Raw genomic sequence first — 11,452 nt, 5'->3', positions numbered from 1 at the left:
TATTTATTTATTTATTTATTTATTTATTTATTTTTAAAGATTTTATTTATTTATTTGACAAAGAGAGACACAGCAAGAGAGGGAACACAAGCAGGGGGAGTGGGAGAGGGAGAAGCAGGCTTCCTGCCAAGCAGGGAGCCCGATGCGGGGCTCGATCCCAGGACCCTGGGATTGTGACCTGAGCCAATGGCAGATGTTTAATGACTGAGCCATCCAGGCACCCCAAAATATTGGCATTTTAAATTAGCATGTCAGGAAAGACTTCCCTGAAAAGCTGACATTTAAACTTAGATGTGAAGACTGTGTAGTTACCCAGGTGAGAAGCACGTGTGGCTTTCCTGAAATGTGGAAGGAGGCATGGTACTAGAACACCGTGAAGGCAGGAGGGTGGGAGCCTAGTGAGGAAGAAAGGTGGCTTGTAGGGTAAACTGAAACCGAAGTAAGGCTGGAGCAGGGTCATGCAGAGTGTAGTCGAGCAGGCATAGATTCAGTATTCTGTTCTAAGCAAGATGGGAAGCTATTGAGGGGTGTTGCGCTGAAACATACAATCAGCTTTGCATACTGAAGGCTGACCTGGATATTAGGTACAGAGCAGAGAGTAGGAGGCAAGCATAGAAGTAAAAGGTTCAGGACAGAGGTTCTTACGGCAATCTGGACACACTCAACAGTCACGTTACAGTTTTGTCTGCCCACTCTGCTTTTACATCTCTCTTCTCATTCCTTTGGGGAATTTCTCCCCCGCCACCAACCTCCACATGTCCCAGATAAGACTGACCAGCCTTGGTGGTTACTCAGAGTATCCCCATCCCTCTAGTCAAAGTGCATGGCTCACGAAGAGGCCACGACTAAACCAGAATCGATCGGTATGTTCTCTGGATTCACATATATATACCAGAAACGTGAAATTATTTTTCACTGGAGTGGCTAAGCTGGTGATAGGTAACCATAGGACTGCTAGCAGCCATTTTAAAAATATAGTGAATTAGTGTGGGACTGTCCCAGTTCAGTGCTGAGATGTGTGGTAAACAAGGCACTTGCCTCAGGCAGAAGATTCAAGGCAGTATCAGTATTACTGACTTTTCCCTTTGCCTCAGCCTCCAGGAGGGCTGACATGCCATGATCCTTCATTTAAAATTTTGAACATTAGCTCATTATGGATTTTTTTTGCATTAACTTTGCTTTTTTAAAAAACTGACATTAAAATATTTTTTATCTTGATTACTGAGTTGTATGGTACTCCCTGAAATCTTGCATCCTAGATGAGCACATCACTCACCTCACCCCTGAACCTGGATCATTTTGGGTCTGCCTAGTATTTGAACCCAATTCCTATGTTCAGGAAACACTGTACTTCATATGTCTTGATGGGAAACAGAGTTCATCTTCCATTATGAACCTAAAAATGCCATGGATATGGTAGATTGGTTCACCCCACATCCATTCTAATGGGTTTATTGTCTTCAATTTTAGAAACTAGGGAAGTAAACATGCCCCATACTTCCTTGCAACTATTGATCAGACATAGAGCCTAGGCTCTACAAGTCTTATAGCTTCACGTAAGACCTTGATGCATAAGAACTGAAGGCCAGCGTAGTGATCAGATATTTTCATAAGCCTGGTAGCAGAGCCATACATGTAGACTTTTGGGGGGAAGTTGAGGTAGAGCATCTGGTTTCCAGTCCTGAGGGAGAGTTGTGCTGAGCAGCAATTGTATATCACTAGAAATATCTCACAATGCAATAACCCATTGATTTCCTGGCCATGAAACACTCAACACACCTACTTTTGGTGCTCCTAAAGATTCTAAGTGTTACTGAGTATCGTGTAGTAAATTCCCTTTTGCTTAAACAAACAGTAGGTGCTTTACTGTGTGTAACAAAGAGCTTAGTCCATCTGTTAGCTTTTCCAGCCTCCTTTGCAGCAAAGGCACAGACATACAAGTTAGGGTCAGCGATCAAGGGCATCTGTTTTGTTCATTGAATCCGGAGCTAGTAGCACGAAGAACAAAAGGGACAGGGGAGCACCTCTGTTTTGGAGAAAATGGCAGCAGAAACAATAACCAGTTTGTGAAAGCAGCCGTGGCAGATACCAGATGCAGCACCTGGATGCCTTATTTTCAACCTGATGAGACCCTGAGCAGAGGACTTCCCTAGCCTGTGCTTAAACTTCTGACCCATGAACCTGTGGAATAATAACTTTAAAAATAATAATAATAATAACAGTAATTTTTAAGTCCCTCCACATGTGATACTTTATTATATAGCAATAAAACAATGTGTCAGTGTTTAATTGACTTTTAAAAAAATTCTTTCTTGGCAGTACACAAAACCATGGAATATCTCAGAACTGGTAACATCATGGGTTCAAGGAAATTGTTGACAGTGATTCAAATCTTCCCTGTTTTGTTCAGAAGTTCAGTTTTTCAAATTCAGGAGTTAATAAATTCAGCCACTGGGTTCATTCAGTTGGAGCAGCGTGAAAAAAAAATTAAAAGAGTTGTATTTGCAAGATGTTTTTTATGATAATGGGCCACCTTATCTAAAGCAAAGATAAAAATATTGGGGAAAAAAAGGATAATAGCAAAAAGCAGTACTGCCACTTAATATCTATGATAGTTTAGATAAATTACATATATTTTCCTTTTTTTCTCATCAATGAAATGAGAATAATTATACTATCTCACAGAGCTGTGGTGATAACAATATAAAAAAGCATACATATACCACATATTCCAGTGTCTAGCACATGGTAAATAACTACATTCTACCATTAAATCCTATTTAAGATAATTTCTCTAGTTTCAGTGAGAATAAATTTTCTTCTGTTCCTACTTCCACTGACCACTCTGTCATGTATTGGACTTTTCTAGGCTCATGGTCTAGACCTGAAAATTATTTTTTAGTCAACTTTTATAGAGCAGAATAGAAAAAAGTTTTCACTAAATCTACAACCTGATGAAAAACACAACTAATTATTCAAGACCAAGAAAAGTTTATAAATCACACCAAAGAAAAAGTCTAGCTTAATCCAGCATACGTATAATCGTTTATGAATACTTTATGAAATATTTAAAAAATAATTTTAAGTTTTTGAAATATATTACTTGAGCAACTGGACAAACGTTTATAAAGTTAAGTCTTTACATTCTCCACGTGCCCAAGCTATGTCTATATCTGGCATTTCAAACCAGAGGCTTGAAATCTTTCTCTTCTAAAGTCATGGAGGTCAATCTTTCTCAGTATGTCATTCATTTTGCATTTCAGTCACATGCCCCAAAAGCACTGTAGAGAAATGGAACAGCTACTTAGAGCAAGTGGAACAGCTACTTAGAGATACTACTTTGAATATAAATGGCTGAAAACAGAATCACTGCTAGTTGAAAATCTAAAAAACATATTTTATAGCTAATATTATATAAGTTAATATAAACATGATTATTGTACATATCCACCAAATATAGGCATGTTTGCATGTATTTGCATATAATTGCACATACACAAACATATTTTTTGTGTAGCTCTTTGCAGATTAAAGAGGTCCAACATACCACATTTACTCCTGTGATTTACCATGAATCCAGTGGAGGTCTGACTACTACTAGCACAGTTTTTTAGAATCTTTGAATGCAACTCAGTTAATTTACAGTTACCTAACTTATGAGAACTTTGAAATCATTATATAAAGGAGGAGCAGCATTCAATTACTTCTAAATGCACATTTGCAAGTATAACAGGAAGGAGAACCCTCTGGAAGAAGGCTTATAATAGTATTTAATAATTGGGGTGGCCTGTATACTCAACACTTCAAATGGACTCTAGCAAACTACAATGCATATTGTATGTCAGCCTCGATCTCTAACAGTTTGAATTTTTTGACATTTTATGAATATTCCAATGATACAATAGTAACTAATACTACTGAAGAACATCAACTTTTAAAAAGCATTTTACCATACAGTTAATTTTGTAATAATCCATTATTATCAACCACTTTATAGACAAGAGAACTAAGAATCAGTAGATGAACAATATAGTATCACATAACCAGTTGCAAGAGGGTTTGGGATCCAAATTGAGACTTCTGGTTCTAAGTTTAGGCTCATTTCTCTTGTAACACATTTGCCACGTGTGGTTAAGGCAATATATATATACATTTTTTTTCTTGTTGTTAGGCCTGAACACCAAGAAAAAAGCCAATTTCAATAACCCCAAAACTGATAAGTTTCTCTAATCCTTTTCAAAATTTGAGATATTCCTGTGAAAAGATTTTCAAACCTCATTGGTAATTATATTGCTTAGTTTTTGAACAAGCAAGACTTTTTGTATCAGAAGTTTTATGTGAATAAAAACAAGAAATTTCATGCTGTCATCTGTGCCAACAAGGGTCCCAACATTGATTCCACAGAAATACACAACTTTACACACATAGGGTGAAAAAGCTCTGGAGAATCCACCTGCACCAAAACAACAAAATAATTGATCCTTCTAGAGAGAACTAACACACTAAGGATTTTATGCAGTATTTGACTGTAGTCAAGGGCTTCAGGGTGGAGATGTTCCCACTCTGTTTGAGGAGAGCCTCTTGTTAGCATCAAGCACGCACTTTACAATCGAATTTTCATATTCATCCATGGTGCAGTCCACTTATCAAAACTCTGTTCCCTCTTTGATGAGAAAAATATCTACATCTCAGTGAAACATTCCTATATGCTGACCTTACTCAATCGGTAAAATATAAGGCTTTAAAGAAATCTTTTAGATTAGTATCAAAATAAAGACCATTGACTGAACGAATTATCCCTCTACATTTTTAATTTCAAAACCCATTAGGAAACATCCTGGTCCTCATAAGATCATGTCACATAACTTCTAATACCTCAGTGCTCTGCCTGAAGGTATTTTTCAGAATGGGTTGGCACTCAGCCTAATCCTAAGGGGAATGAATTCATTTGCTCAAGAGATTACAGTAGGATCCATGTTATATGATATAGCCTGGTAGAAAGGAAAGTATGATCAGTATTGTTTGGACACGTGTATGAAGTATCTGTCTGGAAAGGCTTCTGGAGAAGGAGCAAAAACTGAGCTAGAATATCAAGGAGAAATACACATTCATTATAAAACAAGAAAAGAAATAGAATTCTAAGCTGAGGAAATTTAATGTGATGAGATAAGAAGGAGGCAAAAAAAAATGACTGGGGAGCTTTAAATACTTAACACTTTCTCAGAATGTCATGTATAGGGGAAAGAACAGTGGAAGATGGATTTTGAAAGGTAAATGGGAACCAAATCATGAGTATACTAGATACCACAAAAGAAAAAGAAGAAAGTGTTAATTTCAATTATTTACCAAATCCATTGGAGAGTTTTATTGAAGGGCTGTATAAAATCAAATTTGGACTTTATAAATCCCACTTGGTAAGTGCTATAGAGAAACAGAAGGAAAAAAAAACAGAGTCAAGGAAACGTGGTAGTTTTAAGATCCTGTTTCAAATACTTAGTTCATATCTATAGGCACACACATTCTCTCACTTATACATCAAAGCTTGGTGTTTCCTACTATAAACTAAAAAGACAGAGGTGCTCTTCAAGGGCTTAGGAATCAGCTGAGGCCATTGCAAACTGGCATCCACTTCTATCCTGAAAGGTTTTCCTGTGTTTTAAAAGTGTCTTTTTAATTGAAAATAGTAAATCTCCTCTCGTTCAAATGACACTTTCATAACAAGGGAAAAAATCAAGCCACATTATGTAAAGAAAGGGTATCCAGTGATGCATCTCCAGGATTCAGGAAGCCAGCTTATAAATGATTGCAATACTCTGCTAAGAGATAATCAGAGTATAAAGCAAACAGAGGGATGTAGAGGATGAAATGTTGTGAGAGATGTTCAAGAGGACTGGGCAATTGATCAGATACAGGGGCGAGAAGAAAAGGGAAAATAGAGATGACTTTCATGTTTCTTCTTTGGGTGATGGCATATACAGTAGAGCCTTTTACAAAGGTTGGAAATATAGGTTATATTCCAGAAATGTTCAGGTTGGCACATTTTAAACCAATCAACAAACATTCGATTTAATGCTGTGATTCTGAATCAGATATTTGGCATATAAAAAATGTACTTTGTGTTAGTAGTTGGCAAGCTAGCCATTTCTTCAGTGCCTACAATTGAACTACATAATTTACAGACCATGGAACATTTGGTTTAGCTTCAGAGCCAGAATAGTTTCAGTTGATGCCACTTTATAATACAGAATATTGCATGAATAGTTTTAATTAGGCAATTAGTTATGTTGCTCATGGCACAGAGCAAGAAGCACAAAGCCTCAAAATACGTAATCAATACTGCCACATGTAATCAGTTGAATTTAGACTGTAGGTAAACACAGGACTAAAACAAGTAAAGTCAATTATAAATATCCTGATGTGATTAAATAACACTTTGTAGGGAATTATAAAAATATCTGAACAGAAGTATACCCATTGCTTTGAGGATAAACTAATCTTAGCTTTAAGACACAATTCATTTATTCATTCAGCCTACAGAACACCTATTAAGAGCCAGACACTGTGCTAATAGATGCTGGGGATATAGTCGTAAAAACAATGACCTCTGTAGTTTATAACTTAGAGGAGGAGGCAAATGCTCAACCCACTCAATGCTCAAATCACAAAAACCTATAATCATAAACCGTGATACAACCTACGAAGAAAGATACAGTAAGCAGAAAAATGCCCCATTCCCCCAAAAGATGTCCACATACTAATCCCTAAGAACCTGAGCATGTTACCTTCCATGGCAAAAGGCACTTTGCAAATGTGATTAAAAATATATATATAATATATATACATATATAGTCCTAATATATATATGTGTGTGTATATATATATATTTCTATTTAGTTGATCTTATTCATAGTTAACATGGTAGGAGGGAAACTACAGAGGTAAATGGGGAAAATGGTTATCAAACTGGGTAAGCTATGGGCTTGACCTTCAGTGACCTCATGGAAAGAGGAAAATGAAGATCCCTATGGATCCCCGAGATGTCAGATGCTGAAGTCGAAATGAGAGTCTTAATTCAGCCAGTACAAGCACAAACCTGTCTAAGCAAGGCAGAGTGACAAAAATATCCCTGAGAAATAAAGAATCGTGATCATCAGAAGTGAGAAATCAGCATGCAGGAAGCAAATAAAAATAAAATAAAATGGAAATTTAGAATAAAGAATCAGGATCCCAAGTGTATGAAGAATGGAACTCTGAAAGAGACTCTACTTAAGTGTGTATATTGATTAAAGAATTATGGAAACGATAAAGGGAATTGAAATAAAAATGGGCTGAACCGAAGGACAAAACAAATACAAATTCTAGAAATTATGTTTTCGTTATGAACTGACTCTTTTTTCATTATGAAATATTACTCTTTATCTTGAACAATATGCCTTGTACTGAAATCTATTTGTACACCAGCTTCCATATGCCTAGTATTTGCATGGAATATCTTTTTCCATTTACTTTCAAATTTCTGGCTGTCTATATTCAAAGTGTATATCTCTTAGAAACATCATAGAACTGGGTCTTGCCCTTTTATCAAGACTACCAGTATTCACTTCTTTTAGAGTGCTCTGTCTATTTATATTTATTGTAAGCACTGATGTATTTCAGTCTCCTGTCTTGCTATTTGTTTTCTGTATGTTCCATCTATTTTTGGTTCCCTTATTCCTCTTTTCTTATCTCCTATAAGCTGAATTGTATTTTTTAAAACTTTGCTCTCCAGATGAAGATAAACACTTTTCACTGACTCAGTTATGACGGGGCTCCCAGAGCTATATTAATTAGTTTATAATAGAAATAATCTCATATGCATAAATTGAGATGGGAAGGGCAGAGGTAGAAAAATTTTGAGGGTCACTGAAGGGGCCCCAAATTGCATTAACCCCAAATCAGAGGGGTTTATAAAAGGTTTAGATGTTGAACAAGGTTTTTGATGACTATCTCCAAAATCTTTCTGATGAAAATTGACTCTAGTCAAATCCTGCAAGCAAGGAAAGGATAAGTCTATTGGAGATATTAAGGATAAGCTCTTTAACAACTTTAGATAATACTCAGGAGTAGATCCTGAAGCAAATGTGAACACAGCTCTCTCCTTTTTTTTTTTTTAAGCTTTAACAGAAAATAGAGGATTTAATACACAAGCAAAAGTCAAATGGAAAATAGTCCTTTTGTCAAATCTTCTGCTCACTGAATATTTTTATGAGGCTGTGGAACAAAACTAGAATAAGACCTAGAATACACTGATGTCCTAACAAATAAAACAACTAAATGTTCTCATCCCAGTCATTAAGGATTCTAACAGGAAATCTCTTCTTAGGATACCAATGCATATACCACGAATAAAATTGATATTGGGGGATGGGGGAGAATACAATTGTCCAGTGATAACTAAGAAAGTAAAAGGAAAAAAAAAAGTAGGCTATCGATAAAGATGACCTAAGGAGGAATCAAATGCTCAGTTTTCTGTTTTATCTTTAAGCCTACAAGAAGAAATTTATCTAAATATTAGAGGACAAGCTTGCAAGTTTTTTTTTTATTTATTTACACAGATATTACAATACAAGCATAAAGTATTGTGTTCTTATATAACCTTAGCTTCCAAGTCAACAAACTGCTCGGGTGATAGGTATCTCTAATGCCCCCTGGACACTCACTCTCATATATTTAACTGATAATATTCTTTCCTTCTTTGTGACATCAGAGCTGCTAACTTCATAGACAGGGGTATACTGTACAAATTGCCTGATTCAATGTTCTCCTGATAGTCTCTTTCTTGAAATCCTTCAGGATTCTCCCGTTCCTAATAAGGTCAGAGATAATTTAGACTTTGGCTTACTGTTATTCTTGTGTCTCAATCCAATCCAAATTGAAGTTCTTCACAAAGAACTGGAATCTCTGTGCACTACAATGTCCATGGATATTGGCAGAATTGTGGAGGCTGAACCCCTGAAGTTTCAGAGAAACCCATCCAAACCTCCTCTCCCACAACACTCTCTAAAACTAGAACCAAGAGAGGCTAAATCAATAAATGAAAACCTAATAAAGATACATTCTATATGTAACAGTTATTGTAATACTTTTATGATCCACGTTAAGAAACAGGCAAGGATATAGATTTTTTTCAAGATCACAGGGCCATAAATAAAATAGTTATTTCCAACTTCCCTGTGGTACCAAAAACAAATACAGTTTTATATTTCATGTCACATGAGGCTATATAATTTACAGTCACAGACTGGTATTCTGCTTTCTTTATTGTCGCTTTAGATCAAGATAATCCATGCCTCCTTGCCTTCTCCTGGCAAGGTCAACAATAGACCTGGACATTTATGCTTCAGGATTTACAAAGACATCTTCTTAGTTTTCCTAAGTTCTCTGCCAGGGCCTTACAACCTGATGAATCCATTTGATCCTATTGTTATTCAACCTATAGATGACATCCGGCCATACAGTAAAGATGACTTGAACTCAAAGATCAATTCCTTCTATTTATACACCATTTTTTAAAAATATTTTTTTTTAAGTTTTATTTAAGTAATCCCTACACCCATCGTGGGGTTCAATCTCATGACCCTGAGATCAAGAGTTGTAAGCTCCACTGACTGAGACAAGTAGGCGCCCCATCTATTTACATACCATTTTAGCTCAAGAAGGACATAAATATTTCCTAAAATAAATTACAATTTAATCAATAAATGTGTATTAACTAAGGCATGAACTATCACAGGAGGTAAGTTACTTATTCTTGATAGTCTAAAAGCCATATACAACTTTCAGAAACCAATCACTAGGAGAAAATTCAAAGAACCCCTGAGTCTTGCTAGCTGTGGTAGGTGATGATTTGCTAACTTGTCTGAAATAGACACACCTCTTTAGGACTTAAGTAAGTCTTCAGTAACCAAACTTCTTCTTTGGAAACATAAACCTGAACAGTTTGTGATTTAAAGTTAGCTTTATACAAAGTTCTCCCCTATGAAACAAAGACTTCACTTGTGAAGGACGAGGAAAGGGGACAAACATGGTCATAATTAGGGCACTGGTGAAGATCTTTTGTAGCCAGAAGAGAATGGGGGGAGAAAGGGTCCTCTACCCTGCAGAGGGGCAGGGATATGTACTGCTGTCAGAGATACATTAGGAGAGAGGCAAGAATACTGGAAAGACAACATCCCTGAAATTTAGGATAAAATATATGTCTGAAGCTTAATCAGATGCCCGAGAACATCTCCCACTCCCAACCATAAGTCCAACAAGCATTGAATAACAAGTTCACTGTAAGAGACATACCTTGTCTAAAGCATAGTTCAAAGAGGAGATGTAAATCTAAGGATGGAGCAGCAATTGAGAAAAAGACTTAATACAGCCAAGGAAAGAATTAGGGAACTTGAAAATAGGTAAAGAGAAATTATCCAAACTTAAAAACAAAGAGAGAAAAGGAGTAGAGGAAGAGAAGTCAAGTACAGAGCATCCAAGAGTATGGGACAATATCAAACTCTCCACCATTCACATAATTGCAATCCTTGAAGAAGAGGGACAGAAGACAGAATAAATTTGAAGAAATAATAGTTTGTTTTCCAAAATTAATGACAGCAACCAAATCCAAGATGCTCAAGAAACACCAACAGGGAAAATTATCATCAAATTCTATCCAAAAAAATGGAAAAGTAAAGAAAAGAAATTCAACACACATAAATGAGTCATATTGTCATATTCAAACTGCTTAAACAAAAGACAACTCTTGAAGGAAGTCAGATGAAAAGAAGACATTACAGATGAAGATGTAAGAATTATACAAGACTTTTCTTAAGAAACCATGCAAGCTAAAAGACAAAGCAGTGATAGATATATTTAAAGTGCCAAAAGAAAAATCTCAGCCCATAATTTAATATCCAGTAAAATGTCTGTTTTTTAATGAAGGGGAAATAAAGTCTTTTTCAGACAAACAAATAATGAGGGAGTTCATTGCCAACTCACCTACTCTCCAAGAATATTAAAGAAGGAATATGATACCAGACAGAAATTTGTATTTACCTAAAGTAATGAAGAACACTCAAAATGTATGTCACTGCCTTCCAAAACTTGGCCAATATAAATCAATTCTATCTCTCTACAAATCCACTGTTTTCTAGATCCAGGATCTAGATCTCAGGTGTCCTGTACTGTGTTTTTATTTTCTAGTATTTTCATTTAATTTTTTCATGGAGGTTACACCTCTCATCTGGAAACATCCTCTCCTGGTGAGCTCTTTCAAAGACACATTTAGGACTCTGACAAAATGGCTTTTTTTTTAATTATATAGGAATAATAAAATTAGATTTGCTTAATCAAGAAGATTTATGATGGTCTTCTTGTTTGAAAGTCAAAATAAATACACAAACACTTAAAACTTATAGCATAAAATACAGGAGAA

The 11,452-nt window shown here is 35.9% G+C and overlaps 1 long non-coding RNA gene across 1 annotated transcript in view; it reads right to left on the bottom strand.

The window, feature by feature from the left end:
* Positions 1-2,244: 2,244 nt before the first annotated feature.
* The window catches only part of LOC141371000 (uncharacterized), a 126,925-nt gene continuing 117,717 nt past the window's right edge, over positions 2,245-11,452 (bottom strand). The window contains exon 5 of the long non-coding RNA XR_012375581.1: positions 2,245-2,451. This is a non-coding gene — a long non-coding RNA (uncharacterized lncRNA). The remainder of the gene's footprint in view (positions 2,452-11,452) is intronic.

This window comes from Callorhinus ursinus, unplaced genomic scaffold, assembly GCF_003265705.2.
Source record: "Callorhinus ursinus isolate GAN/ISIS: 27379988/994484 unplaced genomic scaffold, GSC_fseal_2.0 scaffold52, whole genome shotgun sequence".
NCBI classification, from domain to species: Eukaryota; Metazoa; Chordata; class Mammalia; order Carnivora; family Otariidae; genus Callorhinus; species Callorhinus ursinus.
The sequence above is the reverse complement of the archived record's forward strand: the minus strand, read 5'-3'. Positions and strand labels throughout refer to the sequence as shown.